The sequence below is a fragment of the Ornithodoros turicata genome, chromosome 8, assembly GCF_037126465.1.
Source record: "Ornithodoros turicata isolate Travis chromosome 8, ASM3712646v1, whole genome shotgun sequence".
Classification (NCBI taxonomy): Eukaryota; Metazoa; Arthropoda; class Arachnida; order Ixodida; family Argasidae; genus Ornithodoros; species Ornithodoros turicata.
Window position 1 is genome coordinate 10,443,147 of NC_088208.1, and position 13,254 is coordinate 10,456,400.

The following is a 13,254-nucleotide window of genomic DNA, read 5'->3' on the forward strand; positions in this document are numbered from 1 at the left end:
TGTCTTCGTCAGGGCAAAAAGTCCTGACGACTTTTTTGGAAAACACTTTTCGAAAGACTTTTTGTCCTGACGAAGACAGTGCCACTGTCGAAACGTCGACCATTCTTGTTTTTAATCTGTGTGTTAAATTGCCCAATAAATTAGTTTTTGTTAACGTTCCTGTAATCTGTAGTCCAAGTCTTATTATTTCACTTTTATTCAACTTTGTAGCCGTCTGATATATTAACCTATTTGTCCTATATATACCTAAATATATATATATATATATACAAATACAAAAATGAGCAAATGCTCCATGGCTGCACGTGAGGCATATGTTTACAGTTCAAGCGTGCCACAATCCCAGCTGTGGACGGCCGTTTCGAGCTTCTTGGCTCTCATCGGCACAGCGTAGGGATGTGACACGCTCTTGGGTCGGCACAAACATTGTGTCTCTGCAAGACATCAATGTTCCAGGGTGTTAGCAACACCTCTGGAGGCCGCAGTGCAAAGCCAGTAAGTACAGATACAAATACAAAAATGAGCAAATGCTCCATGGCTGCACGTGAGGCATATGTTTACAGTTCAAGCGTGCCACAATCCCAGCTGTGGACGGCCGTTTCGAGCTTCTTGGCTCTCATCGGCACAGCGTAGGGATGTGACACGCTCTTGGGTCGGCACAAACATTGTGTCTCTGCAAGACATCAATGTTCCAGGGTGTTAGCAACACCTCTGGAGGCCGCAGTGCAAAGCCAGTAAGTACAGATACAAATACAAAAATGAGCAAATGCTCCATGGCTGCACGTGAGGCATATGTTTACAGTTCAAGCGTGCCACAATCCCAGCTGTGGACGGCCGTTTCGAGCTTCTTGGCTCTCATCGGCACAGCGTAGGGATGTGACACGCTCTTGGGTCGGCACAAACATTGTGTCTCTGCAAGACATCAATGTTCCAGGGTGTTAGCAACACCTCTGGAGGCCGCAGTGCAAAGCCAGTAAGTACAGATACAAATACAAAAATGAGCAAATGCTCCATGGCTGCACGTGAGGCATATGTTTACAGTTCAAGCGTGCCACAATCCCAGCTGTGGACGGCCGTTTCGAGCTTCTTGGCTCTCATCGGCACAGCGTAGGGATGTGACACGCTCTTGGGTCGGCACAAACATTGTGTCTCTGCAAGACATCAATGTTCCAGGGTGTTAGCAACACCTCTGGAGGCCGCAGTGCAAAGCCAGTAAGTACAGATACAAATACAAAAATGAGCAAATGCTCCATGGCTGCACGTGAGGCATATGTTTACAGTTCAAGCGTGCCACAATCCCAGCTGTGGACGGCCGTTTCGAGCTTCTTGGCTCTCATCGGCACAGCGTAGGGATGTGACACGCTCTTGGGTCGGCACAAACATTGTGTCTCTGCAAGACATCAATGTTCCAGGGTGTTAGCAACACCTCTGGAGGCCGCAGTGCAAAGCCAGTAAGTACAGATACAAATACAAAAATGAGCAAATGCTCCATGGCTGCACGTGAGGCATATGTTTACAGTTCAAGCGTGCCACAATCCCAGCTGTGGACGGCCGTTTCGAGCTTCTTGGCTCTCATCGGCACAGCGTAGGGATGTGACACGCTCTTGGGTCGGCACAAACATTGTGTCTCTGCAAGACATCAATGTTCCAGGGTGTTAGCAACACCTCTGGAGGCCGCAGTGCAAAGCCAGTAAGTACAGATACAAATACAAAAATGAGCAAATGCTCCATGGCTGCACGTGAGGCATATGTTTACAGTTCAAGCGTGCCACAATCCCAGCTGTGGACGGCCGTTTCGAGCTTCTTGGCTCTCATCGGCACAGCGTAGGGATGTGACACGCTCTTGGGTCGGCACAAACATTGTGTCTCTGCAAGACATCAATGTTCCAGGGTGTTAGCAACACCTCTGGAGGCCGCAGTGCAAAGCCAGTAAGTACAGATACAAATACAAAAATGAGCAAATGCTCCATGGCTGCACGTGAGGCATATGTTTACAGTTCAAGCGTGCCACAATCCCAGCTGTGGACGGCCGTTTCGAGCTTCTTGGCTCTCATCGGCACAGCGTAGGGATGTGACACGCTCTTGGGTCGGCACAAACATTGTGTCTCTGCAAGACATCAATGTTCCAGGGTGTTAGCAACACCTCTGGAGGCCGCAGTGCAAAGCCAGTAAGTACAGATACAAATACAAAAATGAGCAAATGCTCCATGGCTGCACGTGAGGCATATGTTTACAGTTCAAGCGTGCCACAATCCCAGCTGTGGACGGCCGTTTCGAGCTTCTTGGCTCTCATCGGCACAGCGTAGGGATGTGACACGCTCTTGGGTCGGCACAAACATTGTGTCTCTGCAAGACATCAATGTTCCAGGGTGTTAGCAACACCTCTGGAGGCCGCAGTGCAAAGCCAGTAAGTACAGATACAAATACAAAAATGAGCAAATGCTCCATGGCTGCACGTGAGGCATATGTTTACAGTTCAAGCGTGCCACAATCCCAGCTGTGGACGGCCGTTTCGAGCTTCTTGGCTCTCATCGGCACAGCGTAGGGATGTGACACGCTCTTGGGTCGGCACAAACATTGTGTCTCTGCAAGACATCAATGTTCCAGGGTGTTAGCAACACCTCTGGAGGCCGCAGTGCAAAGCCAGTAAGTACAGATACAAATACAAAAATGAGCAAATGCTCCATGGCTGCACGTGAGGCATATGTTTACAGTTCAAGCGTGCCACAATCCCAGCTGTGGACGGCCGTTTCGAGCTTCTTGGCTCTCATCGGCACAGCGTAGGGATGTGACACGCTCTTGGGTCGGCACAAACATTGTGTCTCTGCAAGACATCAATGTTCCAGGGTGTTAGCAACACCTCTGGAGGCCGCAGTGCAAAGCCAGTAAGTACAGATACAAATACAAAAATGAGCAAATGCTCCATGGCTGCACGTGAGGCATATGTTTACAGTTCAAGCGTGCCACAATCCCAGCTGTGGACGGCCGTTTCGAGCTTCTTGGCTCTCATCGGCACAGCGTAGGGATGTGACACGCTCTTGGGTCGGCACAAACATTGTGTCTCTGCAAGACATCAATGTTCCAGGGTGTTAGCAACACCTCTGGAGGCCGCAGTGCAAAGCCAGTAAGTACAGATACAAATACAAAAATGAGCAAATGCTCCATGGCTGCACGTGAGGCATATGTTTACAGTTCAAGCGTGCCACAATCCCAGCTGTGGACGGCCGTTTCGAGCTTCTTGGCTCTCATCGGCACAGCGTAGGGATGTGACACGCTCTTGGGTCGGCACAAACATTGTGTCTCTGCAAGACATCAATGTTCCAGGGTGTTAGCAACACCTCTGGAGGCCGCAGTGCAAAGCCAGTAAGTACAGATACAAATACAAAAATGAGCAAATGCTCCATGGCTGCACGTGAGGCATATGTTTACAGTTCAAGCGTGCCACAATCCCAGCTGTGGACGGCCGTTTCGAGCTTCTTGGCTCTCATCGGCACAGCGTAGGGATGTGACACGCTCTTGGGTCGGCACAAACATTGTGTCTCTGCAAGACATCAATGTTCCAGGGTGTTAGCAACACCTCTGGAGGCCGCAGTGCAAAGCCAGTAAGTACAGATACAAATACAAAAATGAGCAAATGCTCCATGGCTGCACGTGAGGCATATGTTTACAGTTCAAGCGTGCCCCAATCCCAGCTGTGGACGGCCGTTTCGAGCTTCTTGGCTCTCATCGGCACAGCGTAGGGATGTGACACGCTCTTGGGTCGGCACAAACATTGTGTCTCTGCAAGACATCAATGTTCCAGGGTGTTAGCAACACCTCTGGAGGCCGCAGTGCAAAGCCAGTAAGTACAGATACAAATACAAAAATGAGCAAATGCTCCATGGCTGCACGTGAGGCATATGTTTACAGTTCAAGCGTGCCACAATCCCAGCTGTGGACGGCCGTTTCGAGCTTCTTGGCTCTCATCGGCACAGCGTAGGGATGTGACACGCTCTTGGGTCGGCACAAACATTGTGTCTCTGCAAGACATCAATGTTCCAGGGTGTTAGCAACACCTCTGGAGGCCGCAGTGCAAAGCCAGTAAGTACAGATACAAATACAAAAATGAGCAAATGCTCCATGGCTGCACGTGAGGCATATGTTTCCAGAGGTGTTGCTAACACCCTGGAACATTGATGTCTTGCAGAGACACAATGTTTGTGCCGACCCAAGAGCGTGTCACATCCCTACGCTGTGCCGATGAGAGCCAAGAAGCTCGAAACGGCCGTCCACAGCTGGGATTGTGGCACGCTTGAACTGTAAACATATGCCTCACGTGCAGCCATGGAGCATTTGCTCATTTTTGTATTTGTATCTGTACTTACTGGCTTTGCACTGCGGCCTCCAGAGGTGTTGCTAACACCCTGGAACATTGATGTCTTGCAGAGACACAATGTTTGTGCCGACCCAAGAGCGTGTCACATCCCTACGCTGTGCCGATGAGAGCCAAGAAGCTCGAAACGGCCGTCCACAGCTGGGATTGTGGCACGCTTGAACTGTAAACATATGCCTCACGTGCAGCCATGGAGCATTTGCTCATTTTTGTATTTGTATCTGTACTTACTGGCTTTGCACTGCGGCCTCCAGAGGTGTTGCTAACACCCTGGAACATTGATGTCTTGCAGAGACACAATGTTTGTGCCGACCCAAGAGCGTGTCACATCCCTACGCTGTGCCGATGAGAGCCAAGAAGCTCGAAACGGCCGTCCACAGCTGGGATTGTGGCACGCTTGAACTGTAAACATATGCCTCACGTGCAGCCATGGAGCATTTGCTCATTTTTGTATTTGTATCTGTACTTACTGGCTTTGCACTGCGGCCTCCAGAGGTGTTGCTAACACCCTGGAACATTGATGTCTTGCAGAGACACAATGTTTGTGCCGACCCAAGAGCGTGTCACATCCCTACGCTGTGCCGATGAGAGCCAAGAAGCTCGAAACGGCCGTCCACAGCTGGGATTGTGGCACGCTTGAACTGTAAACATATGCCTCACGTGCAGCCATGGAGCATTTGCTCATTTTTGTATTTGTATCTGTACTTACTGGCTTTGCACTGCGGCCTCCAGAGGTGTTGCTAACACCCTGGAACATTGATGTCTTGCAGAGACACAATGTTTGTGCCGACCCAAGAGCGTGTCACATCCCTACGCTGTGCCGATGAGAGCCAAGAAGCTCGAAACGGCCGTCCACAGCTGGGATTGTGGCACGCTTGAACTGTAAACATATGCCTCACGTGCAGCCATGGAGCATTTGCTCATTTTTGTATTTGTATCTGTACTTACTGGCTTTGCACTGCGGCCTCCAGAGGTGTTGCTAACACCCTGGAACATTGATGTCTTGCAGAGACACAATGTTTGTGCCGACCCAAGAGCGTGTCACATCCCTACGCTGTGCCGATGAGAGCCAAGAAGCTCGAAACGGCCGTCCACAGCTGGGATTGTGGCACGCTTGAACTGTAAACATATGCCTCACGTGCAGCCATGGAGCATTTGCTCATTTTTGTATTTGTATCTGTACTTACTGGCTTTGCACTGCGGCCTCCAGAGGTGTTGCTAACACCCTGGAACATTGATGTCTTGCAGAGACACAATGTTTGTGCCGACCCAAGAGCGTGTCACATCCCTACGCTGTGCCGATGAGAGCCAAGAAGCTCGAAACGGCCGTCCACAGCTGGGATTGTGGCACGCTTGAACTGTAAACATATGCCTCACGTGCAGCCATGGAGCATTTGCTCATTTTTGTATTTGTATCTGTACTTACTGGCTTTGCACTGCGGCCTCCAGAGGTGTTGCTAACACCCTGGAACATTGATGTCTTGCAGAGACACAATGTTTGTGCCGACCCAAGAGCGTGTCACATCCCTACGCTGTGCCGATGAGAGCCAAGAAGCTCGAAACGGCCGTCCACAGCTGGGATTGTGGCACGCTTGAACTGTAAACATATGCCTCACGTGCAGCCATGGAGCATTTGCTCATTTTTGTATTTGTATCTGTACTTACTGGCTTTGCACTGCGGCCTCCAGAGGTGTTGCTAACACCCTGGAACATTGATGTCTTGCAGAGACACAATGTTTGTGCCGACCCAAGAGCGTGTCACATCCCTACGCTGTGCCGATGAGAGCCAAGAAGCTCGAAACGGCCGTCCACAGCTGGGATTGTGGCACGCTTGAACTGTAAACATATGCCTCACGTGCAGCCATGGAGCATTTGCTCATTTTTGTATTTGTATCTGTACTTACTGGCTTTGCACTGCGGCCTCCAGAGGTGTTGCTAACACCCTGGAACATTGATGTCTTGCAGAGACACAATGTTTGTGCCGACCCAAGAGCGTGTCACATCCCTACGCTGTGCCGATGAGAGCCAAGAAGCTCGAAACGGCCGTCCACAGCTGGGATTGTGGCACGCTTGAACTGTAAACATATGCCTCACGTGCAGCCATGGAGCATTTGCTCATTTTTGTATTTGTATCTGTACTTACTGGCTTTGCACTGCGGCCTCCAGAGGTGTTGCTAACACCCTGGAACATTGATGTCTTGCAGAGACACAATGTTTGTGCCGACCCAAGAGCGTGTCACATCCCTACGCTGTGCCGATGAGAGCCAAGAAGCTCGAAACGGCCGTCCACAGCTGGGATTGTGGCACGCTTGAACTGTAAACATATGCCTCACGTGCAGCCATGGAGCATTTGCTCATTTTTGTATTTGTATCTGTACTTACTGGCTTTGCACTGCGGCCTCCAGAGGTGTTGCTAACACCCTGGAACATTGATGTCTTGCAGAGACACAATGTTTGTGCCGACCCAAGAGCGTGTCACATCCCTACGCTGTGCCGATGAGAGCCAAGAAGCTCGAAACGGCCGTCCACAGCTGGGATTGTGGCACGCTTGAACTGTAAACATATGCCTCACGTGCAGCCATGGAGCATTTGCTCATTTTTGTATTTGTATCTGTACTTACTGGCTTTGCACTGCGGCCTCCAGAGGTGTTGCTAACACCCTGGAACATTGATGTCTTGCAGAGACACAATGTTTGTGCCGACCCAAGAGCGTGTCACATCCCTACGCTGTGCCGATGAGAGCCAAGAAGCTCGAAACGGCCGTCCACAGCTGGGATTGTGGCACGCTTGAACTGTAAACATATGCCTCACGTGCAGCCATGGAGCATTTGCTCATTTTTGTATTTGTATCTGTACTTACTGGCTTTGCACTGCGGCCTCCAGAGGTGTTGCTAACACCCTGGAACATTGATGTCTTGCAGAGACACAATGTTTGTGCCGACCCAAGAGCGTGTCACATCCCTACGCTGTGCCGATGAGAGCCAAGAAGCTCGAAACGGCCGTCCACAGCTGGGATTGTGGCACGCTTGAACTGTAAACATATGCCTCACGTGCAGCCATGGAGCATTTGCTCATTTTTGTATTTGTATCTGTACTTACTGGCTTTGCACTGCGGCCTCCAGAGGTGTTGCTAACACCCTGGAACATTGATGTCTTGCAGAGACACAATGTTTGTGCCGACCCAAGAGCGTGTCACATCCCTACGCTGTGCCGATGAGAGCCAAGAAGCTCGAAACGGCCGTCCACAGCTGGGATTGTGGCACGCTTGAACTGTAAACATATATATATATATATATATATATATAGATAGATACTAATGGAACGATGCGGCAGCACCAGAGGACACGTGTTTCGCCGTGTTTGCGGCTCGTCGGCCCTGGGTAGCTGCGCATCGTTCCGAATTGGCAAACCAGGGGTCACTCAGCGAGCGATATACACCTGGGAGGGTGACTGAGCACTCCTCAATGCCACAGTGCAAGCCAGTGAATTGTAATGCAGGAAAAAAAGCCATTAAAGAAACAAATAAATGATACTAGACGTGTTTGAAATTCAAACTTACAGATTAATATGGCTTCTATGGCTGCACGCAGAGAAACAGATACTAATGGAACGATGCGGCAGCACCAGTGGACACGTGTTTCGCCGTGTTTGCGGCTCGTCGGCCCTGGGTAGCTGCGCATCGTTCCGAATTGGCAAACCCCAGGGGTCACTCAGCGAGCGATATACACCTGGGAGGGTGACTGAGCACTCCTCAATGCCACAGTGCAAGCCAGTGAATTGTAATGCAGGAAAAAAAGCCATTAAAGAAACAAATAAATGATACTAGACGTGTTTGAAATTCAAACTTACAGATTAATATGGCTTCTATGGCTGCACGCAGAGAAACAGATACTAATGGAACGATGCGGCAGCACCAGAGGACACGTGTTTCGCCGTGTTTGCGGCTCGTCGGCCCTGGGTATAGCTGCGCATCGTTCCGAATTGGCAAACCAGGGGTCACTCAGCGAGCGATATACACCTGGGAGGGTGACTGAGCACTCCTCAATGCCACAGTGCAACCCAGTGAATTGTAATGCAGGAAAAAAAGCCATTAAAGAAACAAATAAATGATACTAGACGTGTTTGAAATTCAAACTTACAGATTAATATGGCTTCTATGGCTGCACGCAGAGAAACAGATACTAATGGAACGATGCGGCAGCACCAGAGGACACGTGTTTCGCCGTGTTTGCGGCTCGTCGGCCCTGGGTAGCTGCGCATCGTTCCGAATTGGCAAACCAGGGGTCACTCAGCGAGCGATATACACCTGGGAGGGTGACTGAGCACTCCTCAATGCCACAGTGCAAGCCAGTGAATTGTAATGCAGGAAAAAAAGCCATTAAAGAAACAAATAAATGATACTAGACGTGTATATATATATATATATAGAGAGAGAGAGAGAGAGAAAGAGAGAGAGAAGAAAAAAATGCCACACTTGAAGGAAATTCATGTTATACAAACGGTTCCTGGAACATCATGTTAAACTCATTTTATCCAGTAATTAAGCGACCTAAGAGCTCTGTTAGCGTGACATTATACAATAACAACAAATACACTGATGATGATAAATGGGGAAATTCGCCACCTGCGTTTGTGGCCCACAACCGACAGCCTTAATGCCGACATTATAGATTATAAAGATTAAAGTTGAAAAGCGTAATATACATGTGCCCTATGACTTGCTAAGTGTGCGCTTGGTGTGCCCCCCCCCCGCCCCCCGTCCTATTACTTCTGTCATACTACCCTCACTCGTTCTGAGACCATTGTCCTACACTTTGCAGTTGACTCGTTCACCGTATGTGCATCTGTTTGTATTTTCATCGCTTGTAGGCTTCCTGGCGTGGCCCCGACTCTGTCGCTACTCATATCCCCATCTTTTCCTGTTACCTCATCACCGCCATCATCAGGTTATATCAAAAAGGTTACAAATAAATAATAGGACAAATAGACAAAATAGTTACTAATGAAACCTACTGATACTGAATACAGTTAAGGATGTAATGTCATGATTGTTGAGTATATGGTCCCATGTTGGAGTGTAAATTAGGAAACCCTAACCGGAGTTTGAGACTTCAAAAATGAAAATGCACTACTTGATATTGCCTTTTGCTATGGCGTACACTAGAATTCAAGTGTTTCCTGCTGCAATACGTGATCTGTTCCTGGTGCCTAACACCCCTGACTGGAAATGGGACTGCCAAGTACTTGGTTGACATTCAGATCACAAGATAGTTCTTGAGATGCACCATATAAAATTTATGCATGACAGACCTAAAATCCAGATATTCCACGATTTTCCTTGGGCAGACCCTTGTACAATTTTAACTGGATCTGTAGCACTAGTATCTCGAGAAATGTTAATATGGCCTGAAAATTTTTCAAGGTCACCGTACGCATGTCCACAATAAATTTCGTCTCCCAGAAGCCTTACAGGAGGGGGGGTGGTGGTAATATGGTTATTTAGAAAAAAAAAAAGAAGAGCCGGCTTGGTATTCCAAAAAACAGGGAAAATGAAAAAGACAAGGTTTACACTCAAAGACCATGGCTGACACGCGAAGCGTAGCATCTTCAACGTCGCATAAACAAAACTAGACGGCGATGGAAACTAACCCTGGTTCCAGGTTTGACGAAGGCTGTAAAGGAGGAAATTAAGTGAGACTAAAAAGAAATATTATAGCCACGTCTTTGTTGCGTACTCCCAACAAATTTGGCATATGACTACTCAAAGCATCGAGCAAAAGAGGAACAAAATGACGCACAGCAGAAAACAGATTATATAGAAGATGTGGCAAACTCCTAATAGATCTATTACCGTTGTCGCACAACTTAAACCACCTAATTATTATTAGTATGACATTACTTTAAATCAGCACTTGTATCTATATTTCTTATCATGCCACTGTGGGAGGTAAATATGAAGAAGTCTTCTGCGGGTAGATTGGCAATGGCACAGGAAAAAAGTGGATCTGCTAGCCCAAAAAGTATCGGGACTGAGTACTCCAGGACACGATATTGTGGTCTTCTGGGCAAGACAATATTCCGAACGATTTTCTTAGAAGGTACGCCGAGTAAGCCGCGCAATCCCTCAAAATTATTTTCCACGTATCGCTGGACGAAGGGACTGTCCCGAACGAATGGAAATGCGCTCGTATAAAGCCGATAGGTAAGGCAGGAGTCCCGACTTTGGTTTCGAGGTTTCTCTACTTTCCAGCTTTTGTGAATTGCTAAAGCACACATTTTCCAAACAAGTAACATCGTGATCAAGTAACAGCATTTCTTGCAGCATATCTTTCGTTGGGGCTACTCCGCTGTCATGGCCCTGTTTAATTTCATCCACGACTTTGCATTTGCTTTAATATACTACAAATTCACATACTGGTTTTGCATCTCTGCAAGGTATTTGACCGTGTACGTACCCTATAGAAAGCTGACACCTAATACCAAGATCATGGATTGGCTTCGGTACGGATTTCCTGTCTGATCGAACCCCATACATCTGGGGTATACGACAGGAGTCCGTCTTGAGACTTTTACTGTTTCTTGTCTATATACACGATATGTTAAGTAACATTAATTGTAAAGCATGTTTATTCGCTGATGACTGCATAACATATCGCGCGATATATTGCGCAAAATATAGGGATGTCTGAACGTGCGTCCTCAATATGCCGATCGTTCTCTCTCTCTCTCCTTCTCTTTCTTTTTTTCTGTGTGCTTTGCTTATGGCTCACCTTGCTCGCCTCATATTACGCACCTTTGCAAAGCAGTTTAGAACACATCGACGAGTGGTGTTACAAATTGCAAATCAAGTTGAACACCGACAAAACTGTGTCTATGATGTTATATGCAGTACAAAAGCTTTGCCAACATCATAGTATACTTGCAAGGCAGCTATAGTACAAATGTCTTGGGGTCGCCGTCCCGTCCGATTTTAGATGGAATTTTCACGTGCGCTTAATAGGCATCACAGTGAAAGCCTCTTCTGTCTCAGAAGAGCACTTCATTATGCTACTGCTTAGGTCAGACTACCGGTATATAGAACACTCGATTTACCGATCGTCACGTTCGCGAAGGTAACTTGGGACCTCTTTGCTGCGTCTGTTTTGCGGGTTTATCTCGAATTCTTGCGTATTATGTGTATATATTATATAATTAATGTACGTCCCCTACACCTTCCCGGGTCCTTTCCGGGACCAGCAGTATTCTGAAATAAATGAATAAATCCTTATATTTTCGTGTGGTCCCCTTTGTCTTCCGGATTCCTTCCCTCTACTGACTGCTCGTATGCAGACTGTAATCAGCAATTCTATCGCTTCCGTTGGTTTGGTTAGCAGCAGTTAACGTGTGTCTCACGCTTATAGCCCACCACAGACTTAAACATTTCTATCACAATCCCCCGTCACCGGACCTCGCAACCTGGAAGGTAAAGGTCGCTCAGATGAAGGGAACGACGAGCACATATCACGAATATCACTACCCAAAGGCAGAACCGGCCGCTCGAACACGTCTTTATCGTTATTAAAGTACACGTGTCTCAGACCCGATGTCTGATAGGGACGCGCCAACGAATGCCAGCACTGATATCTAGGTGTGCCATTCCTTTGCTCCTGCAGGTGACACTCAAGGGCCATTTGAAATGCAGAGCAAAGAAAAGGCACGCTCATGGGTTAACGGCAGGTGTGTAATCACGTGACGAGTAGCGCTGAAATAAGCCGCGAGAGGCGATTAGATCGCATAGCGCCGAGATACGCTTGGCGCCATCTCTCGGCAGGAACATTGGCGGGTACATATGACAACCGCCGAACGGTACACCAGCCCTTCTAGCCCACCGTAGTAAACATATACGAAATCATCTACCACCTGAGTACGTTTCCGTATCCCGCTCCACCATGGTTTCGTCATGGCACGACTGGCCATGATAGCGTGAGTGATAATACGAAGGGAACCCAGAGACTGGGGAAAGAAACACACACGATCTCATCACACACTGAGATCGTGTGTGTTTCGTGTTTTCTTTCCCCTGTCTCTGGGTTCCCTTCGTATTATCATGTACCAGCTCGCCTGCGCCCTTGCACTACTTCCGATAGCGTGAGTGTTAGCGAATCTGTGCACCAATGATGACATGTTTCTGCAACGGACCCATGATGGCCAGTCACAGAAGAAATAGAAACGGCTAATTACTACGTGTACGTTTAGGTGAGTGATGAACATTAAGTGAAACTTCCTGTTTATTAGTGGTTACCACGTAGCCCTCGTTAAAACCTGTGATAACTCTATGTATTTCGAACCGATATGTGTCATTAAACCTGATATCATTTATTTTTCTCTGTTCTCGTTTCGTGTTGCTGCCCTTGGTGATTAGTATGGTTCAGTCATGAAAAGAGGAAGTGAATACAATGCAAACGAAATACGCGAATGCAAACACGCCATGGTTAATTATGCACTCCTTGTTGTTCATGCTGATGACGTCATATCTGACGTCATTTATTTACAAAAGTAGTAGTCCGTGCAACGCATGCATGCGCTGACAGCCTCTAGTATGTCGTCATCTGAAGACTCAGGACCTTATAGGAGTTTCGCTACCTGTCCATATATATATATATATATATATATATATATATATATATTGATGGAAGCGGTGCTGCTCCGACGACATTGTCATCGATCCCTCACAAGCCTTCATTGGGATCGCAATATTCCATGAACCAAATTTCCGACCCGCTCCTAGAGTACAAAGGAGCGAAACATTTCGTGACGGTGACGGAGATACGCGGGAACAGCTCACACTGCTTGCAGCAACTTGAGAGCACCTAAATTTACAGAAGAGCCATCCCTTCCTGTCA